The following is a 17,589-nucleotide window of genomic DNA, read 5'->3' as shown; positions in this document are numbered from 1 at the left end:
GCGGCTCGCACGAGCGGTCGTGGCGTCTGCCCCGAGCCCGTCTGCGTGCTGTGCGTGCGGAACGCAATGTGTTCTGCTCCAAGAGTTATGCCAGCCCCGTGGTCCCCCCACCCCTGCAGTTCCCCAGGCATGCTCACAGCTCGGCATCCAGGGGACCCCAAGCCTCGGCCATAAAGAAGGCCGTTGACAGCCCTAGAGACCTGATGAACTCGTGTTTGAGCGTGCACTGCTCGCTAGCACCCTCAGTCATTGTTCAGAGCTTTAAATCGCACAAGCAGAACCAGCGGCCTGGGGAGGGCATTGTCCCCATGTGCAGAGAGCGGCCATCTGTCGCAACGCTGACAGGCTCAGCGCTTCAGACGATGGGGTTGTAGGCTCGCTCTCGCTTTGTTTGCCAATTTCAGGCTGAAGTCTCCCAAGGGGGCTCCAGGACTGCCCCAAGCTGGAGACTGGAGATGTGCGCAGAAGGGGCTCCCGCGAGGGCGCCGGTAGGAGACCCGCAGGACCTGCGCCGTGTGGAGGGCCAGGGGCTGGGTATGCCTGCGGAGGTTCCACAACAGAAGAGAAAGCCGGATCTCCGTTCTACCCACGGATCTGTCGTTTACCTGAGGGGTCATCTCTGTAGCCTGCTCTCAGCGGTGACCCGAGGAGCTCTGATGGAGTGCAGAGGGTCCCTGAGCCCAACGCGGATGAGCAAAACGACAGCCAAGCTTCTAGGTTTGGCTCTGTTTGTCCCCAGGATGACCAGCTCTGTCCCTCGGCAGCCCGGATCCAGGCAGGCGATTCTCTGTGCGGGCATCACTTGTCACTGAGAATTCTTTCATTTCCTCTACTCTAAGCCCGGGGGTCTCAACCTGAAGCTTCCGTGTCCCTAACTCCAGGTTGGAGCCTTTGTGGAGGCTTCTCCATTTCTCTGGAGCCAAAGACACAGAAGTACAAAGGCGAAACTTGAGTGAAAGTTTATCCCTGCAGGCTCACGCCTCCGCGCAGAGTTGTTGGAGCCGTACCAGCTCCACTACAGGTACCATTATCCCTGCTGGCTACAGGAGGATGTGCAGGGGAAAATATACCCTCCCGAAGGTTATGCTGAGTGCATTGACCTGTTTTCCTAGCAGTTGACAAAGTAATCTAAGGGATTCTGGTGAGGGAGGAAAAAAATCCCAAATTCTGCTTCTTTATGCTTCTCCATACTGCCCTAGGGCACAAAATACTAATCAAATGCCAGCACTGGGCATCCCATAATTCCCCAAGATGCATCCACAAATTACCTTTGGTAGCAACCCTGTCTTCTAAATGGGTCTGCATCTTGCTAGCCATCTTTTGTGATGCTAACCTGTTTGGCATAGCTCAGAAATTCTCCCATTGCCGCCTAATCGCACCGTAAGATCTTCCTGCCTACAAACAGCCTATCCTTGGTGACTTATGAAACTGCCAATTTAAGTGGAGACTCTTCCATGAATTCCTCATAATTATAAGAGAAACAATAGAGAGAAAATCATCCAGTAGAATGACAACTCCAGTTTGTAAATCTTATATTTTTTTGCATCCGTGATAGGCTGCACACTAAAAACACACCTCACTTAGTCTGAGTGCAACTTCTCAGCATGTTCTCTCCCAATATTTTATTTTTGTGACTCTTGGCTTAATAAACTCCCAATGACTTTTTCTTTCCACCTTAAAAAAATGTTTCTCATTATGATCAGAGACATTAATTCCGATTTCAGAGGTTTTAGATCATTTCTCCTAGGTGTTAATCAGTTCTAGCCATATGGTGAGGGTGAGGTAATTCATTATTACTTTACAATGAATGCCCTTAATTACACTTTCACTGGTAATATCAGTCCTTCTGTTTATGTGAGTTTGGAAGAGCCGCTGCAGGCCGCGTGATCTGCATTACATGGAAGACGGGCTCCAGCTGACTTTCTGTAAGCTCGCATTAGGACATGAGTGTGGGAAGACAGGAGCAGGTGGGACAACGAGCACATGCAGGGGCTGCCCGCCCACTCCACCGCCTGGCTGGCCCTTCTTCCCCTCCAGTTGCTCCGGGCATTTCATACTTAGCTGTGAGCTCACTTGCAGTCGTGCCAATCTGATGGCCAGCAGCAAGGCGTCCGCCCCATTTCCAATTCTCCCGCTGCCCCTGGGGATATACGCGACTCGGTTTTACTTACTGGTGGTGAGTGGCCGCTCCCCTTGGCAGCATCCAGGAAAGCTAATTACTTTCTCCAAAACACAGGTAAGTGGCCCTGAGAATGTCCAGGACTCACCACCGAATGGAAAGTCCTCCTGCCAGTGGCCAAGGCACCGAGGTGATCTTGGGTCTGGGGGAGCCGTTGGTTGGGTCCATTCTCATGGCAGTCAAGACCTATTTATCTTGTTAGATGGCACAGGAGGACCCAGGGAAGTTAGTGACTCCAAGCTGCCATTCTAGTCCATCAGTGTCTCTTGAGGATCCATGCATTTATTCACTCAACAAAAAATTTTTCAGAGTTCCTACTACACTTTCATTCATTAGGATTTTTTGGAGGTGACAATTTTTTGGGTAATAAATCAGTCATACAGTCATAAAGTCATAACTAAAAGTGTGAGACAAAAAATCCCAAGGATCACATAACAAATACAAGTAATTTTGGAAGAAAATATCATCACCCCTGATGTCTTTAAAATACATGAATTTGTAAATGAATATTTATTGAAATCTGAGAGATCTTTATTTAAAAAACTGTAATTTCAAATGTTCTCTGCAAAATCTCTCTATGGTAAACACCTTTGTCTGAATGTTTCTGGACAACATTGTGGTTGATAAATCCTATTTTCACATTACTACAGGTCACTTCAAAAAGTTCATGGAAAATGGAACCCAAAGGTAAGCTTCTTTTGGTATAAAAATATTGAAATCCATGCCTAAGAGGAGCCTTTTAAAATTCGTGAAAAATGCATACTATGAGAAAACTATGCATGGATTTCAAAATGGTTTTACAGCAAAACTAACCTTTTAATTCTACTTTCCATGAACTCCTTGAAGTACCCTCATGTAATCATTTACCACATAGCTGTATTTTAGCTTCAGATAGTCATTGATAAAAGCTAATGCTTTAGGTGCTTTTACTTATAACTTTGAAGAAAAATGTGTAATCAAACAATAGTAAAAATAGTACACTGAACAGCCACATATTCATTATCTGCACTCAAACCTTGTTAAAATGTTATCGTATTTACTTCATCTGTGTGTTTTTACATAGGTTTTGCTAAACTATTTAAAAGTCAGTTTCAGTCATCATGACAGTTCAGGGTTAAGTATTTCATCTTGTAGCTCTAAAAATTAATAATATGTTCCCTATTAACAAAAATACCATCATTAAACCAGTAAAATTACTAATAGTTCCCTAATTCTGTTTTCCCAACTAGTCCAGATGTATTTTACAGCTGTTTTCACTTACGGTTTAAACGTTCACTGAAATCATCATGAAATAGCTAGCACCAGTATATTCTTAAATATACAACGTCTCCTCCCATTCCATTCCTTTTAAAGCCGGCCACGTTGCTCAAGCACCTTAAGACTGACACTCAACACAAAGGAGCTTTGGGTATCTCAGCCTCCTTCGTAAGTTTTGGCTAAAACCCTCTCCACGCTTTGCTGTCTTTCTTACCTTTCTTCACCTGGTTCCTTACCTTCTAGATCTACCTGCGTTTTGTCACTCCTCAAACCCCACACCATTTGCCCTCTCCACTCTTTTTATTATTATTATTATTTATTTGAAAGGCGGAGTTACAGGGAGAGGAGGGACAGACAGAAAAATCTTCCATCTGCTGGTTCACTCCCCAAATGGCCACAAAGACCGGTGCTGGGCCAAGCCAAAACCAGGAGCCAGGAGCTTCATTTGGGTCTCCCACATGGGCACCTGCTTTCTCAGGTGAATTAGTATGGAGCTGGATGGGAAATGGAGCAGCCGGGACTTGAACCAGTACCCATGTGTGATGCCAGTGCTGCAGGAAGCAGCTTATCCCATTATGCCACAGCGCTGGCCCCGCCCTCACCAGTCTTGGCCTTGGTTCCCTCCAGGACAGTTTTTTTTTTTTTTTTATTTGACAGGTAGAGTTATAGAGAGTGAGAGTGAGAGTGAGAGAGAGAGAGAGAGAGAGAGAGAGAGAGAAAGGTCTTCCTTCTGTTGGTTCACTCCCCTAATGGCCGCTACGGCCGACACTGCGCCGATCCAAAGCCAGGAGCTGGGTGCTTCCTCCCAGTCCCCCTTGCGGGTGCAGGGCCCAAGCACTTGGGCCATCCTCCGCTGCCCTCCCGGGCCACAGCAGAGAGCTGGCCTGGAAGAGGAGCAACCGGGACTAGAACCCGGGGCGCTGGCGCCACAGGCAGAGGATTAGCCAAGTGAGCCATGGCGCCATCCTCCAGGACAGTTTTTAAACTCTCCCTCTGGATCTCTTTCTCTCAACTCTTCTAACCCAATTGACCTAACCAATCCCAAATCAGTCAAACCGTACCTTTAGAGTCTACCAGGGCTCCCACCTAGGGCGATGGGACATTTTTGCATTCAGCCCATGGTGCAGGGGGTGCAGGGGGTGCAGGGGGTGCAGGGATTTCAGACACCAGAGAAGATCTCTCAGAGTTCAGTCATGCCACACTTCCCCTGCCCTGCTGTAGCTGAGCGCTCTCCCACGGCCTCACTCCTGACTCCCACCTTCTCTGTCGGGCATCTTCAGGTTGATGCTTCATTGAACTGTTTGGTCCTGTGCGTCAGGCCTCAACGAATGAAGGGCTTCTCTGCATTCCAGCTGCACCTGGGCAGAGCCCCCCTCTTAAGTGAAGTAGGGAAGGGCCGGATCAGGATCCCTGGGCAGGTACCCAGGGAGCAATGACTCGATGCTCCATTAAATCACGGCCGCAATGCTTAGAGAATTTCTCCAGGGACCAGTGTGTGGCACAGCGGATCAAGCCACCGCCTGCAATGCCAGCATCCCATATGGACACCAGTTTTGAGTCTTGGATGTTCCACTTCCAGTCCAGCTCCCCACAAGCGGCCTGGGAAAACCAGAAGATGGCCCAAAAAAAGCCAGGAGCAGAAGTGGAGCAACCGTGACTCAAACAGGTGCTCCTACGCTCTGGGGGTATTTGAAGTCCTGTCAGAGTGTCTTACTCCTCATGTATACTTTTCTCCAACATCCTCACGGCAAGTTCAGTCTTGTGTTTCACACTGATTTGCGCTACTTGCACTACTGAGATTCACCCTGAAGCTACCTTCAGTGGACATCCATCCAGCCCTTACTGAGAACGCTTATATGTTAGGAGCTCGGTTACCATATATTTTGGTAATCTTTAGGTGCTGCTGTATTTTCATTAAAATCTATTTTCACTTCATAATGGATGATCTTATTCTTGAAGGTTAATGACAACACTTGTTGCTATTGCTAACTCTTCAATCAGCTTAGTCTTGGACTGCTTTTTGAAAGATTTCTTTATTTGAAAGGCAGATTTACAGAAAAAGAGGGAGAGATAGACACAGCGATCTTCCATCTTCTGGTTTACTCCTCAAATGGTCACACTAGCAGGGGCTGGACCTGGCCAAATCCAGGCAACTGGAATTCCACCCAGGTCTCTGATGTGGGTGCAGGGGCCAAGTACTTGACCATCTTCCACTGCTTTCCCAGGCTCATTAGCAGGGAGCTGGATCAGAGGTGGCACACCCAGGGCTTGAACTGGTGCTCATATAGGATGCTGGCATCACAGGTGGTGGCTTAACCCACTGCACCACAGCACCAGCCCCAGCCTTTGGCCTTTCTAATAGATCAGCTCTTGAATGGAGTCTGTTGACTGTGCTGTTCAACTGTCTATTAATTCTCCTACAAAATTATTTTCACTTACTAGGGCAGCAATTTAAATATTCCTTAATTCCAGTACCTTCTTATGCTTTATGTACATGGAAACATCAATCATTCCAACTTGTGGGTCTAAATCCTCCCCACTACACAGATTAGCATCTGTCACATTCAGGTCCACCAGTAGCTGAACAAGTACTGCTCCTTCTTCCATCGTTAGTACATGATAACCACAGAACTCACTCGAGAGATTCCACTGAATAGTCAAGCACCACGAGTAATCAGCCTTGCTCTTTTCAAGAGGGCTAATCAAAGCCACACTCTGGCATGCCCAGGAGGCTCTCAAGACGAGGCAAATCCTGCACAACGATGGAAGTCTTCACAAGTTCATGGGTCACCTTGTGCAGGGCCATGCTCATCTGGGTATTGTTCTGATTTCAGTGGATGTGCCACCAAAGCAAGCACTTAACAAATGTCTGATCGTTAGCTGTATGTCAGGACACTGGGCTCAAGGACATTTAAGGAGAGAGGAATGAGGAGAGAGGACAGATGAGAGAGGAGAGGGGAGAGGAGGGAGGGGAGGGGAGAGGACAGGGAGAGGAGGGGAGAGGAGGGAGGGGAGAGGAGGGGAGGGGAGAGGACAGGGAGAGGAGGGGAGAGGACAGGGAGAGGAGAGGAGAGGAGAGGAGAGGAGAGGAGAGGAGAGGAGAGAGGAGAGGAGAGGAGATGGGAGAGAGGAGAGGAGGGGAAGGGAGAGGAGGGGAGAGGAGAGGAGGGAAGAGAAGGGGAGGGGAGAGGAGGGGAGAGGAGGGGAGAGGAGGGAGGGAAGGAGAGAGGACAGGGAGAGGAGGGGAGAGGAGAGGAGGGAGGGGAGGGGAGAGGAGGAAGGGGAGGGGAGAGGACAGGGAGAGGAGGGGAGAGGGAGAGGACAGGAAGAGAGGAGGAAGGGGAGGGGAGGGGAGAGGGGAGGACAGGGAAAGGAGGGGAGAGGACAGGGAGAGGAGAGGAGGGAGGGGAGGGGAGAGGAGGAAGGGGAGGGGAGAGGACAGGGAGAGGAGGGGAGAGGGAGAGGACAGGAAGAGAGGAGGAAGGGGAGGGGATGGGAGAGGAGAGGACAGGGAAAGGAGGGGAGAGGACAGGGAGAGGAGAGGAGAGGAGGGAGGGGATGGCGGAGGACAGGAAAGGAAAGGAGAGGAGAGGAGGAAGGGGAGGGGAGAGGACAGGAAAGGAGAGGAGAGGAGCGGGAGAGGACAGGAAAGGAGAGGAGAGGAGAAGGGAGAGGACAGGAAAGGAGAGGAGAGGGGAGAGGACAGGAAAGGAGAGGAGAGGAGAGGGGAGAGGGGAGAGGACAGGAATAGAGGAGAGGGGAGAGGACAGGAAAGGAGAGGAGAGGGGAGAGGACAGGAAAGGAGAGGAGAGGAGAGGGGAGAGGGGAGAGGACAGGAATAGAGGAGAGGGGAGAGGAGAGGGGAGAGAGGACAGGGGAGAGAGGACAGGAAGAGAGGAGAGGGAGGAGAGAGGAGAGGGAGGAGAGAGGAGAGGGAGGAGAGAGAGGAGAGGAGAGAGAGGAGAGGAGAGAGAGGAGAGGAGAGAGAGGAGAGGAGAGAGAGGCAAAAGCATGAGTACCTGCTTTGAGTTTGTCTCTGGTGTCAGCTTCCACATGAATGCTCAGGCACTGATTTGCCTTCTTCCCATTTTGCATTTGCTGGCCCCTTCCGTTTGCCTACACCTTGATTACAGCATTGTGCCCCAAACTGACACGCACCGCAGGCTCAGGGTGTCTTCTGCAGGGTGACTTCATGACCTTGACCTGGGAACGGCTGCATGAGCTGTGGGTCAGCAAAAGGATAGCACCTGCTTGCCCGTCAGGCTCCGCTTCTGGCAGCCTGCGGAGAGTCTGCTCCAATGTCAAAGAAAGCCCACTGAGCATCAGAGGACTAAAAGGAAGAAAATCCTCCTGGGCCAGGGATACTCTGATGTGAACCAATTACATGTGTTTTGAAACTATGAACATGAATGATAATTAGTGACATAAATGTGTTTAAAAGCAGATGAAAAAGGCTTATCACTGACCAATCCCATCTCTGCAGGAAGCCACAAGTGGACAGGTAGAGCATACAGAGTAGGCAAAATCTAAATATAACTAAATCACAGGAACACACAGCAAAGCTTTTTTTTTTATTTTTTATTATTTTTTTTTTTTTGACAGGCAGAGTGGATAGTGAGAGAGAGAGACAGAGAGAAAGGTCATCCTTTTGCTGTTGGTTCACCCTCCAATGGCCACCACAGCCGGCGCGCTGCGGCCAGTGCACCGCGCTGATCCGATGGCAGGAGCCAGGTACTTATCCTGGTCTCCCATGGGGTACAGGGCCCAAGCACTTGGGCCATCCTCCACTGCACTCCCAGGCCACAGCAGAGAGCTGGCCTGGAAGAGGGGCAACCGGGACAGAATCCAGCGCCCTGATCAGGGCTAGAACCCAGTGTGCCAGCACTGCAAGGCGGAGGATTAGCCTAGTGAGCTGCGGCACCGGCCTCACTTAAAACTTTCTGAACACTGATTAGGTCACTTCTGTTTGTTTGCTTTTTCTTAACCTATGCCATTCTCTACTGCTTTACCTGAACCTTAAAGCTGATTAGATTTCCTATTATAAAGAATATATTTGCTTGCCCAGGTCATAACCATTACATTTTGCATGAACATTAAATATTCCAGATTTATAATCTCCATTTTGTAGTTGATACATTTGAATCTGAAAAAAAAAAAAAAAGAGTTAACCATCTGCACAGAAATGTGGGATTTGAGGGGCTGGTACTGTGGCATAGCTAATAAAGTTGCTCTCTACCCTGCCAGCAACCCATACGGATGCCGGTTTGAGTCCTGGCTGCTCCACTTCGGATCCAGCTCTCTGCTATGGCCTGGGAAAGCAGTGGAGGATGACCCAAGTTTTTGGGCCCCTGCACCTACATGGGAGACCTGGAAGAAGCTCCTGGCTTCTGGCTTTGGACTACCTCCAAGCATCATGGCCATTTGGGGAGTGAACCAGTGTATGGAATGCCTCACTCTCTCTCTCTCTAATTCTGCCTTTCAAATAAATAAATAAGTCTTCAAAAATATGGATTTTGAAAATAAATTTTTAATTAACAAAATCTCAGGTTCACAGAAAGAACAGAGATTTCCGTACACTTCCTGCCCATGTGCACAGCCTCTCCTACCAGCAACATCCCCACCAGAGTGGCCCATTTGTGCCCAAGGATGAACCAGCACTGGCACATCTTCATCACCCAGAGTCCACAGTCTGCATCAGAGCTCCCATCTGGTGTCGTGCACTCTGGGGTCTCTGACAAATGCGTGACGACATTTATCCACCAGTACAGTATCAGAGCAGCGTCACGGCCCTTTGCTCCGAGCCCCGCTTATTCGTCCCTTCCTCCCTGGATCTTTCTACTCTCTCCACAGTTGGCCTCTTCCAGAATGTTCTGCAGTTGACATCAGACAGTACGTAGCTTCCTCAGATTGGCTTCTTTTACTTAGCAATATGCATTTAGGTTTCCTCCAGATCTTTTCGTGGCTTGTTTGCTCATTTCTCTCTTTTTTTTTTAATTTTATTTACTTATTTTGATTATTAGAAAGGCAGAGAAAGAGAGAAATCTCCCAACCACTGGTTCACTTCCAAAATGTCCACAACTCCAGGCTGGGCCAAGCCAAAGCCAGGAGCTGTAACTCAATCCGAGTTTTCTATGTGGGTGGCAGGGACCCGACTTTGTAGCTCATGCGCTGCCTCCCACAACGCACGTGAACAGGAATCAGAAGCAGAGCTCTGACGCAAACCCAGGCGCTTAATATGGGGATGCAGACATCCGAAGCCGCACTTTAATGGCAATGCCAAATGCTCACCCCAATAGTTCCTTTCTTTTCAGCACTGAATGATAATATACCACTGTCTGCTTGGGCCTCGGTTTATTTATCCGGTCACCTGCTGAAGGTCTTGGCTGCTTCCGCGTCTGGGCAATTATGAATAAAGTCGCTAACAGCATCCAGGTGCAGCCTTTGGAGGAGACTTCTGTCTTCAGCTCACTGGTCTAAACATCAGTGAGCATGACTGCTGGCAGTAAAATATATCTTCTGTACAAAAAGCATTTACCTAAAAATGGAAATATGCTCAAAGTACACTTGAAATGCTTCAGATAAAAAGGCGCAAAGAAACAAGACGTCACGCATACCACACAGCATACTCCCCGAGTCCTTCCCACTAGCCCTTCTTCCCAAGAAGGAACCACTCTCCCGGATCCGCTGTAGACCTTCCCTCCCCCGCGTGTCTTCCACTTGTAGTTCTTCTTCGTGTCTTCCTAAACAACACAAACTACTCTCTGGGTGTTTTTGACTTTACTAAGGGGTACTTCGTATACATTCTTTTGCAACCTGCCTTCCTCTCCCCTGTTGTTGAACACTTATGTTGCTCCCAGATATTTGCAACTTTACGATTAAAACAGTGTTGGTAGAAATGCTGGTCCATGACTCACTGGGCACCTAGGCAAAACTTTCTCTGGGACAGTGCTGCTCAAAGTCAAGCGGTCTTCAAAATATTCATAGAAAAATGCATATTATGAAGATCTATGGAGGCCAGCACTGTGGCATAGCATATAAAGCTGCTGCCTGCAGTGCCGGCATCCCATAAGGGCGCTGGTTCAAGTCCTGGCTGCTCCACTTCTGATCCAGCTCCCTGCTAATGCACCTGGGAAAGCAATGGAGGATGGCCCAAGCCCTTGAGCCTTTGCACCTGCGTGGGAGACCTGGAAGAAGCTCCTGGCTCCTGGCTTCAGACCAGCCCAGCTCTGGTTGTTGTGGCCATTGGGGAGCAAAGCAGTGAATGAAAGATATCTTTCTCTCTATGTCTCTCTCTCTCTCTCATACCCCACCCTGTAACTCTGCTTTTCAAATAAATAAATCTCTAAAAAAAAATGCACTGATTTCAAAATATTTTGTACTAAAATAAACATCATTTAGTTCTATTTTTCCACAAACTTGTTAAGTATCCTCCTACAGTCCAAGAACTATTTGTTTCTGATAAATTAATGCCCTGCTTCCTTCATCAAGAAAGTCTTAAGTGAAAAAGCAAAATCAGCGTAACTATATACTGTGCTTCATGACCATGAAGGTTTATAATATTCTGGTTCTGCTTATTTCAGGACTGGCACTCTGAATATATATATACATATATATTATATATAATAATGAATATATAATAATACATACTCTCATATATATATACATATATATGAGAGTGAGTTAGAGCGAGAATGAAAGTATCCAGGAACGGATAGGATGGAATTATGGAATTATCAAGCCAGATGGTGAATGGTCTGCATTCTAAATAATGGCAAGCTGTTCCCCAGAGCTCAACAACCTAATATCAAGATACAAACTCCTGTAACTCTGAAGTACTACAATGGGGGTCCATCTCGAACATGGCAGGGCCTGGATCAAGAATCCAAATGGAAGCTAATAAACTGTTAACCTGTCTTGACGTACACACACTTTCACAACAACCTGGAAGGCCCAGTCCAAATTTAGAATTCTAAGACTCATTTTAACTCCAGCCTGCAAGTTGGGTGGGGGTGGCTGGTCCCGCACCTGCAGCCCACGGCTACTCCCTCCCATCCCCAACTCCGTCTTGTACCTCAGACCACCTGCTGTGTGTGTGGACACACAGACTACACATCCAAACTGACTACACCGTCAAAGAACAACCCCTGGCCACCTTAGGACAGGACAGAGACCCCAAGTCCTGTCGGTGAGCCCACAGCTGCTTAGAGGAGTCTGCAGCCCCTGAGCTGTGGCCGAGTGGAAAGAGCAGACCCCAGAGGGCAAACGCTCCCGTCTCTCGATGCCTCTGTCCCATTAGAAAGGGAAGAGCCCGAGGAGGGCCAGACTGGAGTCCTCTCTAACTGGCCACAACATTAGGGAAGTGCTGGGACCATGAAATACTTTTTAAAAATGGAAAGATAAAAGAACCTTCTTACTCTGATAGCAAATATTGTTAACATACCTACAACAACCAGTATATTTAATGGGAAAATGTTGAAAGCATTCCCTCTAAGATTGACAAGTCAAGAATATGGACCACAATCATGCTAAAAATCTGGGCCATGGAGCCAGCGCTGTGGTATAGTGGGTAAAGTCACCGCCTGCCATGCTGGCATTCCATATGGGCAACAGTTCAAGTCCTGGCTGCTCCACTTCTGATCCAGCTCTTTGCTATGGCTTGAGAAAGCAGTGGAAGATGGCCCAAGTCCTTGGGGCCCTGCACTGGCGTGGGAGACCCAGAAGAAACTCCTGGCTCCTGGCTTCAGATTGGCCCAGCTCTGGTTGTTGCAGCCATTTGGGGAGTGAACCAGCAGATGGAAGACCTCTCTCTCTCTGCCTCTGCCTCTCTGTAACTCTGACTTTCAAGTAAAATAAATAAATGTTTTTAAAAAAAATCTTGGCCAGTGCAATAAGAAAAGAAAAAGAAGCAAGAGTTACAGGAATTGAAAGGAAAGAACAAAACTGTCCTCATTCACTGATTATGTGATTGTCTACCTGAAATTTCCCAATTCATCTAAAGATAGACTGTGGCATTGATTCTAACATTTAGCAAGGCTGTTGGATACCAAAAACTGTGAGCTCAGGTACACGTCTATCAGCCATAATCAAATATGAAACATTTTAAAGGTGCATCACTTCCAGATTTCTACAGGATAATGGCTGCTTCCTAAATCTGAAATTCTGTATATATTCTCCAAAACACAGAAAGATAAGCAAGAAAAGCAAATGAAACCATGCAAAAAAGGCATGTCTGCATCATAATTAGGAGGCTAGAATACTATAAAGTCAATGTGCCTACTAAGAAGGAAACACACGAACTTGCAGATCCAGCCCCAGAGCCCACACTGGAACCAAGAGTTGGACAAGAACAGCACAGAAATGAGGGGCTGAAGCAAAATTCCTGATAGCGGCAGAACACAGATAAAAACATCACAGGCCGGCGCCGCGGCTCAATAGGTTAATCCTCCACCTAGCGGCGCCGGCACACCGGGTTCTAGTCCCGGTCAGGACGCCAGATTCTGTCCCGGTTGCCCCTCTTCCAGGCCAGCCCTCTGCTGTGGCCAGGGAGTGCAGTGGAGGATGGCCCGAGTACTTGGGCCCTGCACCCCATGGGAGACCAGGAGAAGCACCTGGCTCCTGCCTTTGGATCAGCGCGGTGCGCCGGCCACAGCGCACCAGACTTGGCGGCCATTGGAAGGTGAACCAACGGCAAAAGGAAGACCTTTCTCTCTGTCTCTCTCACTGTCCACTCTGCCTGTAAAAAAAAAAAAAAATCACAGGAGGGGGAGGTGTCTGGTGCAGCAGTTAGGATGGCCCTTGGGACACCAACATCCCATAATGGAGTGGACCCCTGGCTCCACTCCCAATTCCAGGTCCCTGCCAGTGCACACCACAGGAGGCAGCAGATGATAGTTCAAGCACCTGGGTCCCTGCCACCCATGTGGAAGACCCAGACTGGGCGCCTGACCCGTGGGCTTTGGCCTGGACCAGCCATACCAGTTACAGGCATTTGGCCTACCAGTTACAGGCATTTGGGGAGTGAACCAGTGAACGGAAGATATATTCATTCTCTCTCTCTCTCTCTTAAATAAAATTAATAAAAATTATTTTGAAAAATCAAAGCCAGAAGGAAAGTATCTTACCCGGATAAGGAACTCTCAGAAGAGCTCTGGGTGGGGCAGATCTGGCTACTAAAGGATCCCAAAGTGTGCGGGATAGGAGGCAGCATGAGGAAGGCACTGGTTTGGAGAAGGAGACAGTTTGGACAGGGATGAATCTCTTAAGGAAGTGGAAAAAGAAAAGCAGAGGAAAGTAAGGATCCCATAGAAACATAGCAGTCATTCAACTAGAAAATATACCAGGCTTCCCAGACACCAAAAAGAGGACCCACTCATTAAACAACCCGCACTTCACTGTACCAACAGGAGGGAGCATTCTTAACTAAGGAATCTGGTAAGTCTTCCAACCCCTCGCTCAGCCGACACCTGCACTGCGGCGGAGCAAGAAAAAGTCACCTCAACACGAGCAGAAAGGGGCAGGCAGCCCAGGGAAAACTAAAGAAGGAAAGAGTAAGAATCTGTTTTCCACCAATAAAAACACTCCACAAAAATGAATCAGAGAAAAACTGTAACACATGCTCCCACAATAATTAAATAGAATTCAGCAAGCCATTGTGTATACAAAAAGAAAGAAAGAAAAGAAAGCCCAAACCACCATGAATAAGAAACTCGTCCCAGGAAATAACTCATCAAGCTCAGAAGAGAAAATGAAAGAAAAGTCAAAGTCATCGTGGACATTAACCTGCAGTCCAAGATGTTCAGAGCATAACAAAATGAAAATATTCAAGAGAAGGGTCAACAGAGACCTCCTCTGGCTGTGCCAATCATTGTGCCATTATCTCTCAGCTCCACGCCCTCACGTCTGCTCTCTGCTTTGTCAAGCTGGGGAGGCTGCAACCACGCTGCACCCAGGTTGGCATTTGACCACAAGGAGGGTAAAAGGAGATCCAAGGCTGGAGGAGAAGGGACTTGTGCCTTCCGGTCTGTATGCAGGGTCCAGGAGTGTCACCATGGCAACACTGCCTCACCATGGCAGCAGCATTCCCTTCCTGTGCAGTTTGCAGCTTGTGCAGTGCTTGCAGAACTGGCCCCACGCTGCTTGCTTCATGTGTGCTAGAACTAGTGGAGAGCCGCCCCCACCTCGGAGACCTGCCAGCTCCATGGGGCCCTGCACCTGCGTCTGCTTGTTCCTTTTTCTTCTCGCTCCTTCCACCCAAGGAGGACTAACAGGAGACTTCTCAGCAGACACCCAACAGGCCAGAAGAGAGTGGGATGGCATAGTCGAGGTCTTGAAAGAAAAAAACCTTTCAATCAAGAACACTATATCCAGTGACGCCATCCTCTAGCACCGAAGGGAAAATAAAGTGCCTCCCAGACGAGTGAAAACTCAGCCAGTTCATCACCACTGGAGCAACCTACAAGAAACCCTGAAAGGGGTCCTTTTGTTAGACATGACCATCGTGAAACCACACAACAGCACAACATCCCCCAACACAACAGATACACAAGAGAAGAGCACCCAAACTTACGCCAGAGAGTTACCAAAACACAAAGATAAATGAGAGGCAGAAAGAAACAGCGACTGTATAAAGCAGCCAACAAAATGACAGGAGTTAGTTTTTTATCTGCCAATATTAACCTTGAATGCAAATGAATTACATTCCCCAGTCAAAAGGCACAGGTGCAGAGCAGAGAGCAGTGTCACTGCAATTGGAGCAGTTATGCATTTAGTTCAGCTGGAAGTATATGCCAGAACGCTCTATGCAGGCTGTTCAAGGAATGGGATAAAGCGATCACTCAGCCTGAGCACCGTAACAGCAAAAACTGCAGCAAGATCTGTCCTCAAGCACCTCCCAGTGTCGTTTGCACAGTGATATTCTGCAAGACAAAAGTGGGAAATCAAATGTTTTAAATAGAAGAGTACCCATGAGGAAAAACAAATGCAAGTTGGCTAAATAGATTAGAAAAATAAGACTCAACTGTATTCTGCCTTCATGAAACAAAGACTGGAAGGGAAAGGCTGGCCAAAGATCTATCATGCAAATGGAAGCCAAAAATGAGCTGGAGTAACTACACTCAAGTCAGGTAAAACAGACTTTACTCTAAAAACTGTAGGTAGGGACAAAGAAGGACACCATCTATTGATGAAAGGACCTATTCAGCAAAAAGTTATAACAATCATAGATAACTATGCACCAAACACAAGATCACCCAAATATATAAAGTAATACTATATATAAAGGGAGAGGTAGACTCCAATACAATAACAGTGGGGGGGGGGGGGGTTCACTACTCCATTATCATCAATGAACAGATCATCAAGACTTGAAATCAACAAAGATACATCAGAGTTGAACACATTGAACAAATGGACCTAACAGACATTCACAGAACATTTCATCCAACAACTATAAAATACACATTCTTCTCATTAGCTCATGGAATATTTTTTTCTAGGGTAGACCATATATTAGGCCACAAATCAAGTCTCAGTAAATCTCTAAAAATTGAAATCTCAGACCACAAAGAAATAAAACTAGAAATCACAACAAAATAGAAAATTTACAAATGTATGGAAATTAAACAATATGTTCTTGAATGACCAATAGATCATTGAAGAAATTAAAAAGGAAATCAAAAATTTTCTTGAAACAAATGGAAGTAAAAAACAACATATAAAAATCTGTGAGATACAGCAAAAGCAGTATTAAGTAGGAATTTTATAGCAATAAGTGGTTACATTTAAAAAATAGAGATATCTCAAATAAACAATCAATGGATACATCTTGAGGACTTAGAAAAGCAAGAACAAACAAACCCTAAATTATCAGAGGCAAGAAATAATAAGGATCAGAGCAGAAGTAAATGAAATTCAAACAAAAAAAATCCACAAAATAAAAAGTTGGTTTTTCAAAAAGATAAACAAAATAGATAAACTATTAGCCAGACTAACAAAGAAAAAAAAAAAGAAAAATTCAAATAGATAAAATTAGAGATAAAAAAGTAGACATTATCATTGATAGCACAGAAGTACAAAGAATCATAAGAAACTACTTTGAAAGCTATATTCTGGGGCTACCTGCATCTCATATGGGTGCTGATTGTGACCTAGCTCCTCCACTTCTGCTCCAGCTCCCACAGAAGATGGCCCAAGTGTTTGGGCCCCAGCTACCCACGTGGGAGACCCCTATGAGGCTCCTAGCCCCTGGCTTCTGTCTGGCCCAGCCTTGTTTGTTGCAGCCAACTGGGGAGTGAACCAGTAGATGGAAGAGCTCTCTCTCGCGCTCTCTGTCTTTCTGCTTCTCCCTCTCTCCCTGTAACTCTAAATCTCAAAATAAATAAATAAAATATTTTTATAAAGCCCTCTGTGCTAGCAAACTGGGAAATCTTGAGGAAATGGATAAATTCTTGGATACCTACAATCGACCAAGATTAAATCAAGCAGATACAGAAAGCCTAAACAGACCCATAACAAGTAATGAGATTGAAGCAGAATTATATTCCAAAACATTGAACAGAGTGGAATTCTGCCAAACTCTTTTTATGAGTCTAATATTACTCTGATACCACAGACACAATGCACAAAGAAAAATCACAGACCAATATCCCTGAGGATTGCATCAGTCCTCAACAAAATATTAGCAACCCAACACAACATCTGAAAAAAAATCTTATGTGCATCATGATCAAGTGAGATTTACCCCAGGATGCAAGAGTGGTTCAACATTTACAAAGCAATAAACATCATAAATCATGTCAGCAGAATAAAGAACAAAAGCCATATGATCCTCTCCATAGATGCAGAAAGCACTTAATAAGATTAAACATCTCTTCATGATTGAGAAAAAACTCAATTAGATATGGGAAGGACATACCTCAAAACTATAATGGCTACATGCAGCGAACTCACAGCCAATATCCTACTGAATGAGCGAAAGCTGAAAGCAATTCCTTTCAAATCTGGAAAGACAAGGATGCCCACTTTCCCCACTCTTATTCAGTACAGTATTGGGAGTATTAGCAAGCCATTAGGGAAAGAGAAAGAAAGAGAGTGTCAGAATTGCAGTGGAGGAAGTCAAAATATCCATGTTTGCAGAAGACGTGGTGTTGTACTTT

General features: G+C 46.6%; 1 pseudogene; it reads right to left on the bottom strand.

The window, feature by feature from the left end:
* Positions 1-713: 713 nt before the first annotated feature.
* LOC138848885 (RUN and FYVE domain-containing protein 2-like) lies at positions 714-9,051 on the bottom strand (annotated as a pseudogene).
* Positions 9,052-17,589: the final 8,538 nt, after the last annotated feature.

Source organism: Oryctolagus cuniculus, chromosome 3 (assembly GCF_964237555.1).
Source record: "Oryctolagus cuniculus chromosome 3, mOryCun1.1, whole genome shotgun sequence".
NCBI lineage: Eukaryota > Metazoa > Chordata > Mammalia > Lagomorpha > Leporidae > Oryctolagus > Oryctolagus cuniculus.
The sequence above is the reverse complement of the archived record's forward strand: the minus strand, read 5'-3'. Positions and strand labels throughout refer to the sequence as shown.